Consider the following 21,272-nt stretch of genomic DNA (forward strand, 5'->3'; position numbering starts at 1 on the left):
TTGAAGTTCAATTTATATTAAATTATAAAAAATCAATAAAAAAATATCCACAAATTGAACTCAAAGTTTATATCATCATGGTTCTTCTCAAATATATCGCCATTTGAAATCCGCAACCAAATTTACAACTTTGTCAAGAAAACAAAAAAAAAAAAAAATTGTAGAATAACCCACTAGGTATTATTGATAAGTCTATAAATCATCAGAGGAGAAGAACATTATGAAAAATGTGATTTTTTAAGCAAAGACTTGCAGAGCTAAAGGAAAAACCTGATTTTGATTGTTGAGAAGAGAAAATGAAATTATTTAGGAATTAAAAAAAAATTATAATGTTGGAGAAGACTAGAGGTGAAAAAGCAACCCACTTGGCCCGACCCGACCCGGCCACGGCGGATTGCTATTAATGGCTGGTCGGTTCTTGACCCGCCCGGTGGCATTGGCTAGCCCACACCCGACTGCCAACCCTAACCCGCCGGGTTGGCGCGGGTTGGGCCGGGTTAACCCGCTTTTTGAATTTTGTTTTTTTTGAATTTTGTTTTGTTTTATTTTGTTTAATTTTAAATGTTTAATTAACTTTTCAATGATAATTAAAAATTTATAATGTAATTGTTTTTAGTTAATTATTAATTTCTTTTCAAATATCAATAATTAATTAAATTAATTTTTTTTTTTTTGTTAACATTCCAAATTAATTCAATTTTAATACATTAATTGTAATGTAAATAATTAAATTTATTCATTTATTAAAAATAAAATAAGAAATTACAATAATTATTGCCTCGTTAAAAACCTCACCAAGAAAACTCAATAGGACAAAAACTTGGTAAGGAAAAAGAGTGCAATAATTGACAATTATTGTCAGTTACAATTTACAAACACACTAATTTTGGGTTCACTAGGACCTCCCCTATTCGTATCATCTATATTACAAAATTGAAATGATTCTATAAAGTATCGTCGACAACCTCGTATTGACATTGATGGCGCAACTGTTCCCAATCTCGAAGACATGTAGGACTTCACAATCATTTGTGGTGAAAGTTTAGTCCTCCTTTCATTTAAAATTCTTCCACTTGCACTAAATGTTTGTTCGGATGAGACGGTTGAGACAAGAACAGCGAAAACATCCAAGGCAGTCTTGATAATACTAGAAAAATACATTTTTGGCTCTCCAATAGTCTAAGAGATCAATGTTGGCTCTCTTTTGTGGATCTTCTAGTAACATTTCAGGGTTGCCAAATATTGTTGAAGCTCATTACTCGGCTTGCAAAAAGATAGTACATTATTTTGTTGTTGTTGGTGAAGCTTTTGAAGAGAGGTTTGCTTCGGATTCGGTCCTCTTCGGCCTATTTAGTGCACCCCAAAAGTAGAAGTCTTCATTTGTTTCTTCTGATACAGCTTCCCTAGATGTTTGGCCTCTTTGCAGGTTCCTATACCTGTTTTCATACTGGAAATATACTTCGAAAAGTATATTTTTACCTCTCCTATTTGATTGGTATATGCTTCGTTTGTAAATTTTCACATAATTGTCAAAACCATTTTCTAAACCTGCTAATTTAATTCTATGATCAAATATGCACCTAAACAATAAAGAAAGGAATGGGTTCCCAATATTTAAAAAAAAAATTTCCATTGCCTTTATTGGTGCATTTAAAATTACATTGTCTTTGTTTTTTTATAAATAACTCGGAAATTTCATAATTGTATGTATTACCAATGGACTAGTGGATAATACACACACAAATTTATAAAGTGGATTGGTAAAAAGTTTTAAGAAAAGAATGAAATACCTTAGCTATTTGCCAATCATTTTCTACCAAATATGAGGACCTCTATTATTTGCTACAAATAACTATTATTTAGCATAAGGTAACATGAATCAAGCATTAATAAGTACTATTCCTCTAACGGCATGTCTAATGCAAAAGTACTAGGAGACATATTTGATTTTATATAAGCGTCTTGAAATTCAGCATTCTTTTATTACTACTAGTAATCCAAACTAAACAATCTCTAATTCTATTAATATTTTCTTAATTGTTTTCATACCACTTTTCACAATTAATTAATAACATGGCATGCACAACGTTGGTGAAAAAAACTTCAAATTGTTATATAAAGATAATTACTTTGAAAATAATCTATAGCTTTACTATTAGACTTGCATTATCTAAAGTTAAACTTATCACTTTACTAACAACGTCATAATCTTCTAAAACTTCAACAATTTTTTATAAATTTGTTTACCACTATGATCAACATCCATTAATCTAACTATAAGATTTATTTATTTACATTCATTATCAAAATAGTGACTAGTCATACAATATAATCTTGTTTAACTCTACCCTCCAAATATCAGCAGTTAGAGCCACACTAACATGACAAGTATGTATTTTTTTTTAATTCTAATTTCATTTTTTTAAACATTTTATTAAATCATTTCTAGTTGCAGTTTTAGAATAACTTTTAGATCCTGAAAAAAATGAATTTTGAACAAATCTTTCAAAATTTTATCTTCAGCCATATTAATAGGTTGATCAGTTACAACAATATATAAAGCTACTTTCCCTATATCATCAGAATTATAACGCAATTAGTACCCATATTATTTATTTGAGTTTGATTGCTTTCTCTATTTCCATGTTGATTAATAGTTTATTAGCATGCCTTTTTAAAGTACTAGTACCATTACCTGAATCAGCTTTATAAATATTTCCACAGTATTTGCATCTCGCTTTCTTGACTTGAACGTCATTTTCTGTCTCGTAAACTTGTCGAATGCGCCCAAATGTCTGATTGTGTCTGTCTTCGCTTTCGACGGCAGTTGATGATCCGCCTCAGCTTGAGATGAAGTTGGACGAGCACAACGATTACAAGGATGACTTCTAGAACCACCGAGAACTGTTAGAATCAGGGCATATTTTGAGGTGTATCGGATTCTGAGAATGGGAAAGCGGGACTATTTGAATCTCCTCCTGCATTTATGTTAGTAAAATCAGCGGGACTAGGACTAGGATAGTAGTTTCCGTCATCATTGTAATTGATAAGAGAGAATATCTATCCCTTTGTAGTTAAAAAAAAAATTGATGTAGAAGAAATAAAATTAAAGAAGAGAATTGGAATTTGGAAAATTGGAAATACGAATTAAAATTGCAAAAACTAATAAAATTAAAATACGAGCAAATTAATAACAAGAGATTAAGAGAATAAATAATAATGAAGAGATTAGAGATTAAGAATTGATAGAATGGGAGAATTTGAGTTGTGAGAAAATGTGAGAGTTTATGGCCAATTTATTGGAAAAAATGGAAATGATAAAAGATCCCTTCAACGGCTATATTTCAAGGGTAAAGGGTATTTGAAAATGAAATAATTTTTTTTTTTTTTTTGGGCCAACCCATCGGTTGCAACAGCCAACCCGGTGAGTTGGCAGTCTCTTGCAAAAGAGACAAAATAGCAACCCACCGGGTTGCAAGTTGCCATTGTGCAACCCAGCCCGCCCGGGCATTGCTGCCGGGTTAGGGTCAGCCCGACCGCCATCTTGGCAGTCTGGGTTTAACCCGCATTTTACAGGCCGGGTTAGGGTTGACCGCCTAACCCGGCCCAAATGTTCCACCTTTAGAGAAGAGAACTCACATAGAAACAACATAACTCCAACAATATAATCTGAAGGTAACTTAATAGAAGAAACTATGAAGATAAAGGTTATGTGATACAATCTTTTTGCTACAATTAGAATTGACCACCACCTATAGCAAAAAAAAACATTTGATGATAGCATCATAAAGAAAGACGATATGTAAAACCCACAAAACCCACAGATCAAATAACAAATCACAAAAAGAGATAGAACAAATACAATTAAAACTATATATCAATATTTGTTTTCTTTTGTCATCACTGATTGAATTTGTTTATATGTATGATGATAAAATGAATGGTTCGGAAGAGGTTATAGTTATCCTAATTCATCATAATATATCAAATTAAAGCTCTATCTCTCTAGTTTCCAAAGATTCAAACCCTTTACAATTATTTTTATTAGCGTGTTATGACTAATTTACTACTGACTGTTTAGTGGAAATCAAGAAACAGGAACCAAATGTATGTGATAATAAAAGGAATGGTTCGATAGTGGTGCTGCAGTTACCAATTAAGATGTATAATACATCAAATTAAAACCTATATGTCTAGTTTTTACGATTCAAACCTCTCATCAATTGGATTTATTGAGCAAGTTGTTAATTTTATTGACTATCAGTGGAAACCGAAATGTGTGTGATGGTAACATGAATGGTTTAGAAGTGGGGCTACAGTTATCCAAATTAGCATATATATATAAATTAAACCCCTATTTGTCTAGTTTCTAAAGTTCAAGCCTCTTATCAATGGATTTTTATTGGAAAGTTATGGTCAATTTACTATTGACTATTTAGTGGAAACTGAATGTGTATGATGATAAAGGAATTATCCGATAGTGGCGCTAAAGTTATCAGAATTAGTCATATAATATATCAAATTAGCCTGTCTGTCTAGTTTTTTAAATATTCAAACCCTCATCAATTGTAGTTTTATTGAGCAAGTTATGATCAATTTACTACTGATTGTTCAGTGAAAACCTAAATGTGTGTGATGTAAAATAAATGGTTTACTAAAGCTACATGGTTCACTCAAACATCAGTTGATATTTGTAAATAAATGAAATTAGTTATATTTAGAAACAACCTCTTTTCATAAATGTATGTAACTAAAAAGATATCAACAAAAGAGAAAAAAAATTACAATTAAAACTACATATCAATTTTTTTTTCCTTTAAGGATACTAATAATGGTTCGGCATATTATAAATGTTTACTAAACTACATGGTTCGACACAAACATAATGATATTTATGATAACAATAAAATTTGTTATATTCAGCAACAACCTGTTTTCGTATATGTATGTAACATAATAATATCAATAGAAAGAGATAGAACAAATACAATTAAAATTATATATCAATATTTGTTTTCCTTTATCATCACTAAAATTAAATTGGTTTTTAGTGTGTGATGATAAAATGAATGGTTTGGTCGCAGATCTATAGTTATCCAATTTATCATATATATATCAAATTAAAGCCTATCTTTCTAGCTTCCAAATTTAACCGCTCATCAATTGGATTTTTATTGAGTAAGTTATGACCAATTTACTACTGATTGTTCAGTAGAAATCGAGAAACAGGGGCAACCAAAATGTGTATGATGATAAGGAATGGTTCAGAAGTAGGGCTAAATTTATCCAAATTAAGCATATAATATATCAAATCAAAGACCTATCTATTATTTTCTAATATTCAAACCTCTCATCAATTGGAGTTTTTATTGAGCAAGTTATGGTCATTTTACTACTGACTGTTAAGTGGAAACTGAAATGTATGATGATAAAATGGCTCGACAGTGGGGCTTCAGTTATCCAAATTAATTGTATAATATACCAAATTAAAGCCCTGTATGTAAGTTTCAAAGATTCAAACCTCTCATCAATTGGAGTGTATTGAGCAGTTATGATCAATTTACTACTACTGTTCATGGAAACCAAAATGTGTGTGATGATAAAATGAATGGTTTGGCGTAGGGCTACATTTATCAAAATTAAGCATATAATATACCAAATTAAAGCCCTGTCGATCTAGCTTCTAGAGATTCAAACCTCTCATAAACTGAATTTTTATTGAGCAAGTTATAGTCAATTTACTACTGAATTTTAGTAGAAACCAATACTTGTCATGATAAAAGGAATGGTTCGGAAGTGTGGCTAAAGTTATCCAAATTAATGTATAATATTCAAATTAAAACCTTATCTGTCTAGTTTCTAAAAACCTAAACTCTCATCAATTGGATTTTATTGAGCAAGTTATGGACAATTTACTATTGATTGTTCAGTGGAAGTTGAAATGTGTGTGAGATGAAAGAATGGTTCGGCAGTAGGGCTATAGTTATCCAAATTAAGCGTATATATATCAGATTAAAGCACTATCTATCTAGTTTAAATATTAATCCTCTCATTAATTGGATTTTATTGAGAAGTTATGGTCAATCTACTACTTATTGTTCGTGGAAACTGAAATGCGTGTGTTAAATAAATGAATTAGTTATATTCAACACAATTTCTTTTCATGATATATGTATGTAACATAAAAGATATCACAAAAAGATATAAAACAATTACAATTAAAACTACTATTATATTTATTTTCCTTTATGATAATAATAATGGTTCTATTATAAATTGTTTACTAAAGTTACATGGTTCGGCAACAAACATCAGATGATATTTGTGATACAAATAAATTTGTTATATCCAACAACAACCTGTTTTCGTTAGTATAAAACATAAAAAAATACAACAAAAGCAATAGAGCAAATACAATTAAAATCGCTATTAATATTTGTTTTTCTTTGTCATCACTAAAATTAATTGATTTTATATGTGTGATGATAAAATATGGTCCGGCCATAGGTCTATAGTTATTCAAATTCTCATATAATATATAAATTAAAGCTCTATCTTTCTAGTTTCCAAATTCAAACCGCCATCAATTGGATTTTTATTGGGCAGTTATGACCAATTACTCCTGATTGTTCAGTGAAAATCGAGAAGCAAGAAAACCAAAATGTGTGTGATAACAAAACAATGTTTGGCAGTGGCTGATATTTATCCAAATAAGTGTATAATACACTAATTAAGCCCTCTATGTAATTTTCTAAGATTCAACCCTCCATCAATTGGAGTTTTATTAGGCAAGTTATGTCAATTTACTATTGACTATTAAGTGGAAACCAAAATGTGTAGATGAATAAATGATGGTTTTCAATGGGGCTACAATTATCCAATTTAAGCATATAATATATCAAATTAATCCTATCTGTCTAGTTTATAATATGCAAACCTCTCATCAATGGGAGTTTTATTGAGAAAATTATGGCAATTTACGACTGACTGTTAGTGGAAGCCAAAATGTGTAATAATAAAGGAATGGTTCGGCAGTAGGGCTACAATTATCCAAATTAATCATATAATATAATTTAAAGCCTTGTCTGTCTAGTTTCTAATATATAAACCGCCCATCAATTGATTTTATTGAGCAATTATGGTCAATTGCTACTAACTGTCAGTAGAAGACGAATGTGTGTAATGATGAAATAAATGGTTCATTAGTGGGGCTACAGTTATCCAAATTAAGCGTATATATCAACTAAAAACTGTATGTCTAGTTTCTAAAGATTCAATCCTTCCATCAATTGATTTTTTATTAAGTAAGTATGGTTAATTTACTACGATTGTTTAGTGGAAACTGAAATGCGTGTGATATAAATAAAGGGTGTACTTGACCAAATTTAAGGGATTATCATATTAGGACTGATAAGAATATTTCAACACTATTAATTGGAAAACATAACAACTAAAATTACTTTATTTAACATATATGCTCGCACATCAGTAGGACAAATATTAATCATTCATATAACAAATTAAAATACACTAATGTTTTTACAAAAAACATATTCAACACAAATGAACTGTTTCTACTAATATAGATATGACACATACTCACAGTTCAGCTGATAATAGATTCTCCTCAATTTGATTTTAGTAAAGTACATGAACATTTCTTTGAAAACAAACATACAAATTTAATCGATCTTTGTTAAGATTGTTAAGACAATTATTCATTCATATAACAATTGTTACCTGAAAACGAAATCAACAAAAGTTAATTAATCTTCATATAAAATTGTTAAGGAATACACTTACCGTTTGGTATGACTAACATAATTAATCATTCAAATAGATTGACTGAACAAAACAATCATTCACCAAATAATAACCTTAAAATATTTAGGAGTATACTTACAATTTCGTATTAAAATAGTTAGAAGATATAAAAAAAAGAAGACCAAGTTGGATCCTTGGTGATTAAGAAAGCAAAAAGTGTGGGTAATGTTTAGTTTAAAGGGCTTTGGTAAAAATAATCACTTTAGAGGAGTTTTAATTAAAATTTATTGTAAATAACGCTTCGCTGTTTGAGGTTATCAGCACTAATTACTCAAGTTTAAGAAACTGCTTTGCGAAATAGTTTACCATCAGTTTTGCCAACATATATATTGGGAAGTGATATTTGAGATTTTACGCGTGCAATGTATTTTTATGGACTTGGATGGGAGAGTGGGGGCTAGGGTAGGGGTGGGGTAGGATACAATTCCATGACTTGAGCAGAAGAACTCCTTTCTCACCAAAGTAGTAACTTAGCTGGTTGGCACTGGACTGGGCTAATTGGCACCAAATCGGTGAAAAAGTATCTAGGAGTCAAAAGCTCAGCTTTACACGCACATTTTGTGGTATATTAAATTATTGATAATTATTCCTCTTTTTTTGTGTCTGGATCTTTAGGTGATAAGATAATGGACATTTTATTAACAAAATTCAGTGAAAATTAAAGAAGTCCCAAAATATAAGGACAAAAGCAGCTAAGCTGGCAAATAAAGATAGTCCAAAGAACATATACATATATCTTTAAACTTTGTTAATCCTGTTAATTAAAGAACATAATCATTGTCACTCAATCACAAATCCCAATCAGGGGAAATGCTTCCTTACTGGGTGATGGGTGGGGTGGCCCTTGTTTTTTATTGTAAAAATTAGACTTTGGGTTTAGATTTCTCCTGTTTTGTATGGGGATTATAGTAGTCAAATTGTGGCCATGTGAATCATTGAATTCGGTCCCTATTTTGCTTTCTTGTATTCACATTAGCTGTTTCTGGATTTTATTTTTTTATTAATGAAATTTGAGAGTTTGGAAGATCACCGAATTCTTTGTAAGTCGTGCATGTGATGTGGGGTTAACAATAAGCATGAAATCTCATCAACCAAACATTAAAAATTATATATATATATATATATATATAATAGAAAATGAGTAATATTACATTTACAATCTAATCTCACAAATTTTCTTTTACAATTTTGACGTAATAGTTCGTCGTTGGTTTCTGATGAATTTTTCCGTTTAACTAATTACAAGCTATGACATCGAGATTGTAAGAGAAAATTTGTAAGTCTATTTTTATTGATAGAAAATTGGATAACATTATGATGGGTTCTACTCACAGATTACATTGAACCATAACTCTCAAATAACTACTATATAAGAGCATCTCCAATATGCTATTTATTATGAAGAACATATTTTTATATAAATAAAGAGTATCTTCATTAATTTTTAAATATAAAGAACACATTTTTTATTCAAATCCAATAGACTATTTAAATTTAATGAAGATGTTTTTTATTTTTAAGAAAGAGACTTAATGGGAGAGAGAATTAATAAATAAAATGCATAGAAACTTGTAGTTTATTAATTAAAATTAGGATAGAGAGTGAAATTTGACTCTCTAAATGTGGAGAGTCAAACTCTCTCTAATTTATATTTTAAAGATAAAGAGTTGATTGAATTCTTGTTTTTATGGATAGACTCTTTATAATAAAGAGTTTGGATCATATAAAGAGTCATTTGGAGATGCTCTAACACAATAAAAACAAAAAAAAAAAAATATTGAAAGTTGATAAAAAAAAAAAATTAAAAAAAAAATCTAAAATTTCAATTGATAATTATGACAATACCCTGTATTTATATTATCTTAGTTTGATAATGAATTTCTATACATAATTTTTACCATATTAAGTTTTATAATTGCAAAATTTTATGACTAATTCACAATTGATAAAATGGATTAGTGAATTCCTATGATAGTAGAGCTGTATCATGAAAAAACGAAGCAATCTATCAATATTACTTTGTGAGCAATATATGTAAACGTCTTGTAATCAATCTATAGAAGAACAAAAAAAACTAAATGGGCTCAACTTGGATTGGGCCAAAATCGTGGTAGAGCTGCCATGAAAAATAACAGGTTAAAATCTGTCCAGCCCATTCCATATGATATCTTTTAATTATAGTAGTTTTTCTTTATAATAAGACATAATATAGGATAAACACAAAAAAATACGTGGATTTTATGATAAATATGAAACCCTGAATTAATGATATAAATATATCATATGATATCACAGTAGCCGGCCCTAGAAGTCTAGAACCACTCGGGCGTCCTGTATAAAACCGTTCATCCTCAAAATGCTTCTCCAAGTCCAAACTCACAAAAATCATTCAAAAACCCCACTCTAATGGGTTAAAATCCCATATAATTGTAGAGCAAAAGAGCATATTTCTTAGCAAGTGCTCCGAAAAAATATTGAATGATGATATTGGAGGAGTGGGTTGGATATGCATCATTTAATCAAAGAAGTCAAGTGCTTGGTTGAGAGTGAAGTTACCTGATCTACTGATTTCTTTCAGGGATTTATCAGGTGGGGGCTCTTGGATTGTGAATTAACATAGGAGTTTTGTTTTGGGATCGAAGATGAGGGATCTTTTGACTGAGTGGTCAAAATATTAGAATTTTACCTATTTTTGGCAACCAAAAGAAGCCCCAAAAAGGGTTCGAATCTTTTGGAGTAATTTGCTACTGATTTGCACAGTAAAAGCTGCAGGAAGAAGCCGAAGCTGTGGGTGATTAGAGATCCACAATATTGGTAAAGTTATTACTTTCTTCATATTGTCTTTTATGTAACTGCGTAATTTATGAATGAAAGTCTGAAGTTTGGGTATATAACATGTGCAGATTTGTAACAACTTCGGGCAGAAAATGAAAGTGGAAACCCCAGCTGATAAATTGTTGAAAGGAAGGGTAGATCAGGTTACTTTCTCTCAATCAAGCGCTTAGTCTCTTTGATTAAATAATTCATGTACAGGCCACTCCTCCTTGTATCATTATTCAATAGTTTATTTGGTGTTCTTGGTAAGAATCTGGCAGAAAGCTTTGAAATGTTGTTTTGCTTTACAGCATCTTGTAGTGGTGTTTGTTGCCAGATTTGATGGCGTCAACATTTTAATAAAAAGGGTTATGAACCTGTACCTGTTACACTATTTTCAGTTTCAAAGTCCTTATTTTTTTTAAATGCTATCCTTGTAAAGACCTATACACAGAGAGGGTTACAAAGTAACATTATCCAGAAAAAAAACAAAAAAAAGAGAGAGAAATTATGAAAATGAGGATTGTCTTTGTATGTCTTTTTTTATTTGTTTTGTAAAACTAACATTGTTGTAACTTTTTATAGGTTTGTACGTAATTGTCTATGTATTAAAATATGCTTATCTATGGAAGAACTTTTTTTTTTTTATTTTTTTTTGGTTATTTTGCCATGTTTAATTTCTCTAATAGCTGGTGGTGTAATTTGCACAAATTAAAAGATGTCTGTACTCTCTATCACTGTAACTAGGGTTTGATTCAATTTCATAACCTCGGACGAAACTGTGTTATCTATGACTGTGAATTAAGTTAACTGGGTTTAGTTCAAAATGCTTTATTTTGTTAGCATAAAATTTGAATCAAGTTAACCTGCGGGGTGGAGAGTTTAGATTTTGGATAACAATAAAGTCAAATGGGTTGCAATTCTAGTAAAAAATTAATAGATTAATGCTTGATTGAATATTACGCACAATAAAAACAAAAAACAAAAATGTTGAAAATTGATTAAAAGAAATCATGTCTACATTTCAATTGCTAATTATATAAACAATAATGTTACGGACACCAATTAAACATTGAATTTTTGTACTGACATAAGTGGCATTCGAGTCAGACGCGACAATGTAGGACACTAACATATCTTCCATGAATGAACAACTGTCCAACAATCATGGACGCTTGTCCATATTTGATGGACAATTGCTCATTACAAATGGACTCTCGTCCATCAATCTGGTACGAAAATAATAATGGACGGGAGTTTATTTTCTATGGACAGGCGTCCACCTAGAATGGATGCTCATCCATAAATTTTTAAAAGACCAAGCAAATTCCTAACAACTTCACTCCATTCAAGTCTTCAATGCTTGCTTGGATGGCCATGTTGTGCACCATGTTGCCTTCAGTGCTATCCCCCAGCTAGAAAAACTCAGTGAAAATCAACGTAGTTGTTCAACCAAGCTTCAGGGCCTTTACCATTGCAATGAGAAGCCACCAACTTAAGTGTAGCCCATGAATCTTCGTAAGCTACAGGGACAAAGTGTTTTGAGGCTAATCTGTAATCTACGGAGACTGCGATGACATTAGCCCTTGCGACTAGAGACAATACAGAGTTGTTATAAACGGAGCAAAAGGGTGTGCCCATGAAGAAACCTCTATTGTGATAGTAAACCACGAGAGGAAGCTTTTGGCCTGGTTTAGTTGCGCCTGCTGGGATAAAAATACGTGCGGAGAGCCTAGTTTCTAAAGCAATAACAACATCTTTGGAGAAGGCATAAACAGGAGTTCCTATGTAGTCAAAATAATTGATAGGTACTCCAGTACCATGCGCAACCGGTGAAGAGATGCAAAGAGGAGTGCTGATAGAGAAAGATGAAGGGAAACAAGATGGAGCATCTTGTGGGGGAGTTTCCCATCAATCAATGCAAGAACTCTATCAGAGCCAAAGAATCTCTCCATGAGTCCATCTTTGTGGGCACGAAAATGTGGAAGATACTCATGCGCCACTTCTTAGTTTGTACTCAAATCCATTGTTGTAGGTAATTGCAATTACATATGAACTAATAATGAATGATCCTGAAGAGGATCCAAACAATTTAAAGATGGTATAAGCTGTAGTGCTAGGATTGATCATGTTATTGAGAAGATAAAATATTTCCCTCAATTCCACATGTTTAACAGAAGATTATGCTAAGTCTTTTCTAATGTTTGGTAATGGGCATTGGGGTCCTTGTGAGTTTCACGAGACCTTCTTCCTACTAGATGTTGCGTGGAACTTTTGAACTTTTGACAATGGAGCCAACAGTTCTCTAACTTTACCTTTTTCTTTTCAAAAGAGAGGAGGTTAATTGGATCAATTGGAAAGTGAGACCTATAGATAGGCGTCCATGCTTGGTCTTTTAGTAATTTATGGATGGGCATCCATTCTAAGTGGATGCTTGTCCATAGAAAATGGACTCACGTCTATATTATATAGATAGGAGTCCATTGTTATTTTCATATCAGATTGATGGACGAGAGTCCATTTATAATGAACGGTCGTCCATCAAATATGGATGAGCGTCCATGATTGTTGGAGGCCGTTCATTCACGGAAAACATGTTAGTGTCCATCGTGGCTGCCTTTAACTCGGATGTCATATACGTCGGTACAAAAATTCGGTGTCAGCAATCGGTGTCCGTAACATTAGTGGTTGTAATAATAACCTTCTCTTATATTATCTCAATTTGATGATGATTTTATTATTGTAAAAAAAATGTCATATCGTAGTAGCCAGCCCTAGAACCAACCATTGGCGACGATAAACCCACACAAGCAGCCTCCATTCAAGTCATTCATCAAAACCCTCTTCAAAAAGCTTCTCAAAAGTCAAAACCCACCAAATCACTCAAAAACCTTACTCACTTTTTCTACAGATTGCTATCTTTCGGTCCACCATCTCGTATATACTGTAATCAAGTTAGACTAGTTAGTTGGTACATGACTCGCGCTAGACTAGTTGCTATTGTTTCCCACTTTGGGTTATGGGTGAGTCTGTGCTATCTTTGTTATAAAATAATCAATTATTATATTAGTAACCGCAAATAATAAATCTATTGAACATAGAAACAATAGAATTAAATGTCAATAAAATAAAATGACAATACAATAAAATTAATAATACCAACAATGTGATCACGTATAGGAAATCCTTCAAAATGACAGAAAGAGATCCGGAGAATACAACCTTAGGATGAATGTCGAAGCCTATGTAACACACAGTTTCCTTAAAACAGATTCACCTCCTTCACTTGAGTGCACAAAGATTTAAGCAGCGTCTGCTTCTCAGGATACAACAACAGATGAATAGCAAGAGAAGCATCACTCTTTTATTCTGACGAACTGAATTAAGCCTTAACTCCAACAAAGGAAAACCTTAAAACCTAGAGAGAAAATGAGAATTTGAAATTTTTGGTGTGTTTGAAATGAGAGGAAGAACACCTTTTTATACTACTCAAAGTGGGACAAAACATTGAATTCCACCATTATTTTCCACATTTTCACTTTCCAATTCTTAAAACCTCATCCATTAATCCACCAATCTTTCATCTTTCAAATTTTCAACTTACACCACTACTTTCATTCCATATATTTCATTCAGTTTATTAAAATACTAGACATGGGGTCCGTGCGTTACGCGGGTATGTTTATTCAATGTTTTTGAAATAAATTGTAAACAAATTTATTCTAACAAAATAAACTAATTAGATTAAGACATAATAATTGTTAAATTATACAAATTTTAAAGTAAATATAAATTTTATATATATACAAAGTTGTGTTAAAATAAAATTAATAATTATATCTGTATAATTATTAATATCAATTATAGGTGGATATCATTAAATCATTCATTCAACTTGAGAAGATCACCTGAATATTATATGGTCTAATTGTATTTTTAGGATCATCACCTTGTACAATTGATATTATTTTTGTAGATATATCTTTGACATTCGATGTCAATATTTTGTAGTGAATCGTGTATGATATTTAAAATCACCTAAATATTATCAAGATTAACTATTTAAACTTAAAAATTTATACTGATCTTCCACAATTTTTGTAACTTATATTCATTTTTAAGTTACGTTGCGTGGGTATGTTTATTATATATATTTTTACATTATTATTGGTTTTTGTGTGTTTTAAATATATATTTTCTATATTGAAGTTCATTTTATATTAAATTGATAATTAAAAAAAAATCAATAAATAATATATCCACAAATTGAACTCAAAGTCTATATCATCATAGTTTTTCTCAAATATGTCACCATTTGAAATCTACAACCAAAGTTTACAACTTTGTCAAAAAAGACAAAAAAAATTGCAAGATAACCCATTGGGTATTATTGATAAGTCTATAAATCAATCAGAGAAAGAAAAACATTGTTGAAAAATGTAAATTTTTAAGCAAGATACTTGCAGAGCCAAAGGAAAAAGCTAATTTTGATTGTTGAGAAGAGAAAGTGAATTTTTTTATTATTATTATTTTAGGAATTAAAAAAAAAATAAGAATGTTGAGAAGATAACTCACATAGAAAGCAACAACAACTCCAATAATATAATCTGAAGGCAACTTAATTGAAGAAGCTATGAAGATAAAGGTTATGTGATACAAATCTATTTGCTGAAATTAGAATTGACCACCACTTATAGCAAAAAAAGCATTTGATGATAGTATCCTAAAGAAAGACGATAATTGTAAAACCCACAAAACCCACAAATCAAACAACAAAATCAACAAAAAGAGATAGAACAAATACAATTAAAACTATATATCAATATTTGTTTTCTTTTGTCATCACTAAAATTGAATTTGTTTTATATATATGATAATAAAATGAATGGTTCGGAAGCAGGTCTATAGTTATCCTAATTCATCATATAATATATCAAATTAAAGCTCTATCTCTCTAGTTTCCAAAGATACAAACCCCTTATCAATTGGATTTTTATTGAGCAAGTTATGGCTAATTTACTATTAACTATTTAGTGGAAATCAAGAAACAGGAGAAACCGAAATGTGTGTGATAATAAAACAAATGGTTCGATAGTGGCACTACAGTTATCCAAATTAAGTGTATAATATATCAAATTAAAGCACTATCTGTCTAGTTTTTAACGATTCAAACGTCTCATCAATTGGATTTTTATTGAGCAGGCTATGATCAATTTACTACTGACTTTTCAGTGGAAACCGAAATGTGTGTGATGATAAAATGAATGGTTTGGAAATGGGGCTACAGTTATCCAAATTAAGCGTATAATATATAAAATTAAACCCCTATCTGTCTAGTTTCTAAAGATTCAAGCCTCTCATCAATTGGATTTTTATTGAGAAAGTTATGGTCAATTTATTATTGACTGTTCAGTGGAAATTGAAATGTGTATGATGATAAAAGGAATTGTTCAACAATGGCACTAAAGTTATCCGAATTAAGCATATAATATATCAAATTAAAGCCTTGTCTGACTAGTTTTTAAATATTCAAACCTCTCATCAATTGGACTTTTATTGAGCAAATTATGGTCAATTTACTATTGATTGTTTAGTGAAAACCTAAATGTGTGTGATGATAAAATGAATGGTTTACTAAAGCTACATGGTTCAGCATCAAACATCAGTTGATATTTGTTAAATAAATGAAATTAGTTATATTTAGCAACAACTTCTTTTCATGATAAATGTATGTAACATAAAAAGATATCAACAAAAAGAGATAAAAAAATTACAATTAAAACTACATATCAATATTTGCTTTCCTTTAAGGATAATAATAATGGTTCGGCATATTATAAATGGTTTACTAAAGCTACATGGTTTGGCAACAAACATTAGATGATATTTATGATACAAATAAAATTTGTTATATTCAGCAACAACCTGTTTTCGATATATGTATGTAACATAAAATAATATCAATAAAAAGAGATAGAACAAATACAATTAAAACTGCATATCAATATTTATTTTCCTTTGTCATCACTAAAATTAAATTGGTTTTATGTGTGTGATGATAAAATGAATGGTTTGGCCGCAGATCTATAGTTATCCAAATTTATCATATAATATATCAAATTAAAGATCTATCTTTCTAGCTTCCAAAGATTCAAACCGCTTATCAATTGGATTTTATTGAGTAAGTTATGACCAATTTATTACTAATTGTTCAGTGAAAATTAAGAAACAGGGGAAACCAAAATGTGTGTGATGATAAAAGGAATTGTTCAGAAGTGGGGCTAAATTAATCCAAATTAAGAATATAATATATCAAATCAAAGACCTATCTATCTAGTTTCTAAATATTCAAACCTCTCATCAATTGGAGTTTTATTGAGCAAGTTATGGTCATTTTACTATTGACTATTCAATGGAAACTGAAATGTGTGATGATAAAAAGAATGGTTCGACAGTGGGGCTAAAGTTATCCAAATTAAGTGTATAATATACCAAATTAAAGCCCTATATGTATAGTTTCTAAAGATTCAAACCTCTCATCAATTTGAGTTTTATTGAGCAAGTTATGGTCAATTTACTACTGACTGTTTAGTGGAAACCAAAATGTGTGTGATGATAAAATGAATGATTTTGTGGTAGGGCTATAGTTATCCAAATTAAGCATATAATATACCAAATTAAAGTCCTGTCTGTCTAGCTTCTAAAGATTCAAACCTCTCATAAACTGAAGTTTTATTGAGCAAGTTATGGTCAATTTACTATTGAATGTTTAGTAAAAACCGAAATATGTGTCATGATAAAAGGAATGGTTCGGAAGTGCAGCTAAAGTTATCCAAATTAAGCGTATAATATATCAAATTAAAACCTTATCTGTCTAGTTTCTAAAAACTCAAACCTCTCATCAATTGGATTTTTATTGAGCAAGTTATGGACAATTTACTACTGACTGTTCTGTGGAAGTTGAAATGTGTGTGATGATGAAAGAAATGGTTTAGCAGTGGGGCTATAGTTACCCAAATTAAGCGTATATATATATATATATCAAATTAAAGCATTATCTGTCTAGTTTCTAAAGATTCAATCCCCTCATTAATTGGATTTATATTGAGAAAGTTATAGTCAATTTATTACTGATTATTTAGTGGAAACCGAAATGCGTGTGTTAAATAAATGAAATTAGTTATATTCAACAACAATTTCTTTTCATGATATATGTATATAACATAAAAAGATATCAACAAAAAGAGATAAAACAATTACAGTTAAAACTACATATCAATATTTGTTTTCCTTTAATGATAATAATAATGGTTTGACATATTATAAATTGTTTACTAAAGCTACATGGTTCGGCAACAAACATCAGATGATATTTGTGATACAAATAAAATTTGTTATATCCAACAACAACATGTTTTTGATATATGTATGTAACATAAAAAAATATCAACAAAAAGCAATAGAACAAATACAATTAAAACTGCATATTAATATTTGTTTTCCTTTGTCATCACTAAAATTGAATTGATTTTATATGTGTGATAATAAAATGAATGATCTGGTAGTAGGTCTATAGTTATTCAAATTCATCATATAATATATAAATTAAAGCTCTATCTTTCTAGTTTCCAAATATTCAAACCGCTCATCAATTGGATTTTTATTGGGTAAGTTATGGCCAATTTACTACTGATTGTTCAGTGAAAATCGAGAAACAGGGGAAACCAAAATGTGTGTGATGATAAAAAGAATGGTTTGACAGTGGGGCTATAGTTATCCAAATTAAGCGTATAATATACTAAATTAAAGCCATATCTGTATAGTTTCTAAAGATTCAAACCTCTCATCAATTGGAGTTTTATTGGGCAAGTTATAGTCAATTTATTACTGACTATTAAGTGGAAACCAAAATGTGTATGATGATAAAATGAATGGTTTGTCAATGGGGCTACAATTATCCAATTTAAGCATATAATATATCAAATTTCCTATCTATCTAGTTTCTAAATATTCAAACCTCTCATCAATTGAAGTTTTATTGAGAAAGTTATAGTCAATTTACGACTGACTGTTAGTGGAAACCGAAATGTGTAATGGTAAAAGGAATGGTCCGGTAGTAGGGCTACAATTATCCAAATTAAGCATATATTATATAAATTTAAAGCCTTGTCTGTTTAGTTTCTAAATATGTAAACCTCCCATCAATTGGATTTTTATTGAGCAAGTTATGATCAATTTACTACTGACTGTTCAGTGGAAGCTGAAATGTGTGTAATGATGAAAGAAATAGTTCGTTAGTGGGGCTACAGTTATCCAAATTAAGCATATATATATCAAACTAAAGAACTGTCTGTCTAGTTTCTAAAGATTCAATCCTTCCATCAATTGAATTTTTATTAAGCAAGTTATGGTCAATTTACTACTGATTGTTTAGTGGAAACTGAAATGCGTGCGTGATAAAATGAATGGTTTACTTGATCCAAATTTAAGGGATTATCATATTAGGATTGATAAGAAATATTTCAACACCTATTAATTGGAAAACATAATCAGCCAAAATTAATTTATTTAACATATATACTCGCACATCAGCAGGACATAAACAATTAATCATTCATATAACAAATTAAAATATACAAATGTTTTTACAGAAAACATATTCAACACAAATAAACTGTTTCAACTAATATAGATATGATACATACTGTAACGCCCCACTTGAGGTATGTAGCTAATGTTTCTTATTTCGCTCCTATTTGAGTCGGTTTTTATGAATATTGGTTGGTCGGCCTTTGGTTGTATTGATATGTTGAGTATTTGCCTTGAAATGAGTCAAAATTAGAAGGTTTTTGTTGTTACAGGGTTCGCCGGGGCGAAGAATAATCTTCGTCGTGGCAAAGAGGTCTTGAAGCCACGGGGAAGTTGCTGGACAGTTTCGCCGCGGCGAAGGAAGCTTCTTCGCCGCGGCGACGTGCCGGTTGAAAAGTTTATTGAGTTTTAGATATTTTTTTCCCTTAGGAGCTATTTGACCATTTTACCCCTAATTAGCAGGAAAAGTGGGGAGTAAAATGTAAGGAAATTTCATGGAGAATATGTTAGTATGGGGGTGTCTTTGTAAGGAATTAAAGGATATGGATGGAATTTTCAAGAAAGAGCAAGGGCATAATGGGAAGAATGAGTTTGTTAGGAGATATTTAGGGGGGTTTAGTCTTTGAGAACTTTTCATTTCCCATTCCACCGCCTCCTCCATTCTCCAAATTCTCCAAATTCTCTCAAATTCCTTCAATCTTCCAAGGATTTCCAAGAGCTTTTTGAGTAACTTTTTAGTAGGGTTTTAATCTAAAGCATCCTAAGGTAAGGATTCTTGCTTTAGATGAGAGTTTTATTATGTTTTGATTAGAGTCTCATGTTGTTGTTGTTGTTGTTGGTTAAAGTTGTAAAGAGAAGGCAAGCTCCCAAAGGAAAGGAGAAGTGTTAAAGAAGCTATTTCCTCATAAAGTAAGTAAATTCAACCCAAGTTGAGAATTTAAGAACTCTTTTGAGTAGAGAGTTATATATAAATGTGTATTCATTATGTTTGTTGAAATGAGATGAATGAGATTAGTAGTTATTAATGAGTAATACACATAAATTGAGTTATGAGAAGTGTTTTATTTGCTTGATGTTGGGTTGAGTTTGATTGAAGTTGGAGGAAGTTTTGAGCAAGCTTATGGAAGTGTTTTTCTTTTTGACAGGAAATTTAGAGTTTGTGAGGGAGTTTCCTCCCATTTGGATGATTAAAGAAAAGAGAAAAGTTAGAGTTAGAGTAGAGTTTTATATGCACATGAGTTGTATGATGAAATGCTCAAGAGAAGCATAAGTAAGAGTAGAAAGCCTTAATTTTTGCTACATGGCATAATTGCATTTCATAAATGCATTAATGAGTATGAGTCATTTATGTGCATTAACTATGCATTATTTATGCACTAGAGAAGAGAGTAGAGAAAGAGTAGAGACTTTTGAGTTTAAGCTACTCTAAGAGTAAAGAGAAAGAGAGAATAAGCACTATAGAGTAAAAGCTAGAGTAGTGCTAAACAAGAGAATAGAGTGGGTTGTGCGATGGGGAACCTGTGAGTACGGGTAGAGTATTCCCACATGTACGCCGCATTGAGAGAGCGGCATGAGTATCAGAGAGAGAAGTGGTGTAGCCCGTAGAGTACATGCGGATGAGGGCTATACCCGAGTTTACCCGACAGATTCTATGCACTCACATGGCCAAAGGTTCCGAATCCATGCATAACCAAGTTCGATCGGCTAGAATGAGTAGAAGTCATAGGGAGTGGGAGCGAGTCCCAGCCGTGCCTCCGGTCATATGGGGGCCGTGACTTACTAGAAAGAGAGTTAGTAGAAAAGAGTTATGAGAAAGAGAAAACAGAGAGTTGTATAAGAGAAAGAGTTAATAAAAATTCTAGGGAAAGAATTAGAGAGAGAGTTGCGGGGATAGTTGAGTAGAGGATTTACTTACTGAGCATTGTTTTGTGCTCATCCCGTTGTTTCCTATGTTTTTACAGGTTCTAGATGAGGACACGGTCGGATGGGCATCGGCACACGAAGAGAATTGGCTACACTGTCCACCCTATTTTGATAGTTTTGCA

The 21,272-nt window shown here is 31.1% G+C and overlaps 1 pseudogene; it reads right to left on the bottom strand.

Moving 5' to 3' along the window:
• Positions 1-11,948: 11,948 nt before the first annotated feature.
• On the bottom strand, positions 11,949-12,665 carry LOC116123379 (annotated as a pseudogene).
• Between the last annotated feature and the right edge of the window lie 8,607 nt (positions 12,666-21,272).

Source organism: Pistacia vera, unplaced genomic scaffold (assembly GCF_008641045.1).
Source record: "Pistacia vera cultivar Batoury unplaced genomic scaffold, PisVer_v2 Contig142, whole genome shotgun sequence".
NCBI lineage: Eukaryota > Viridiplantae > Streptophyta > Magnoliopsida > Sapindales > Anacardiaceae > Pistacia > Pistacia vera.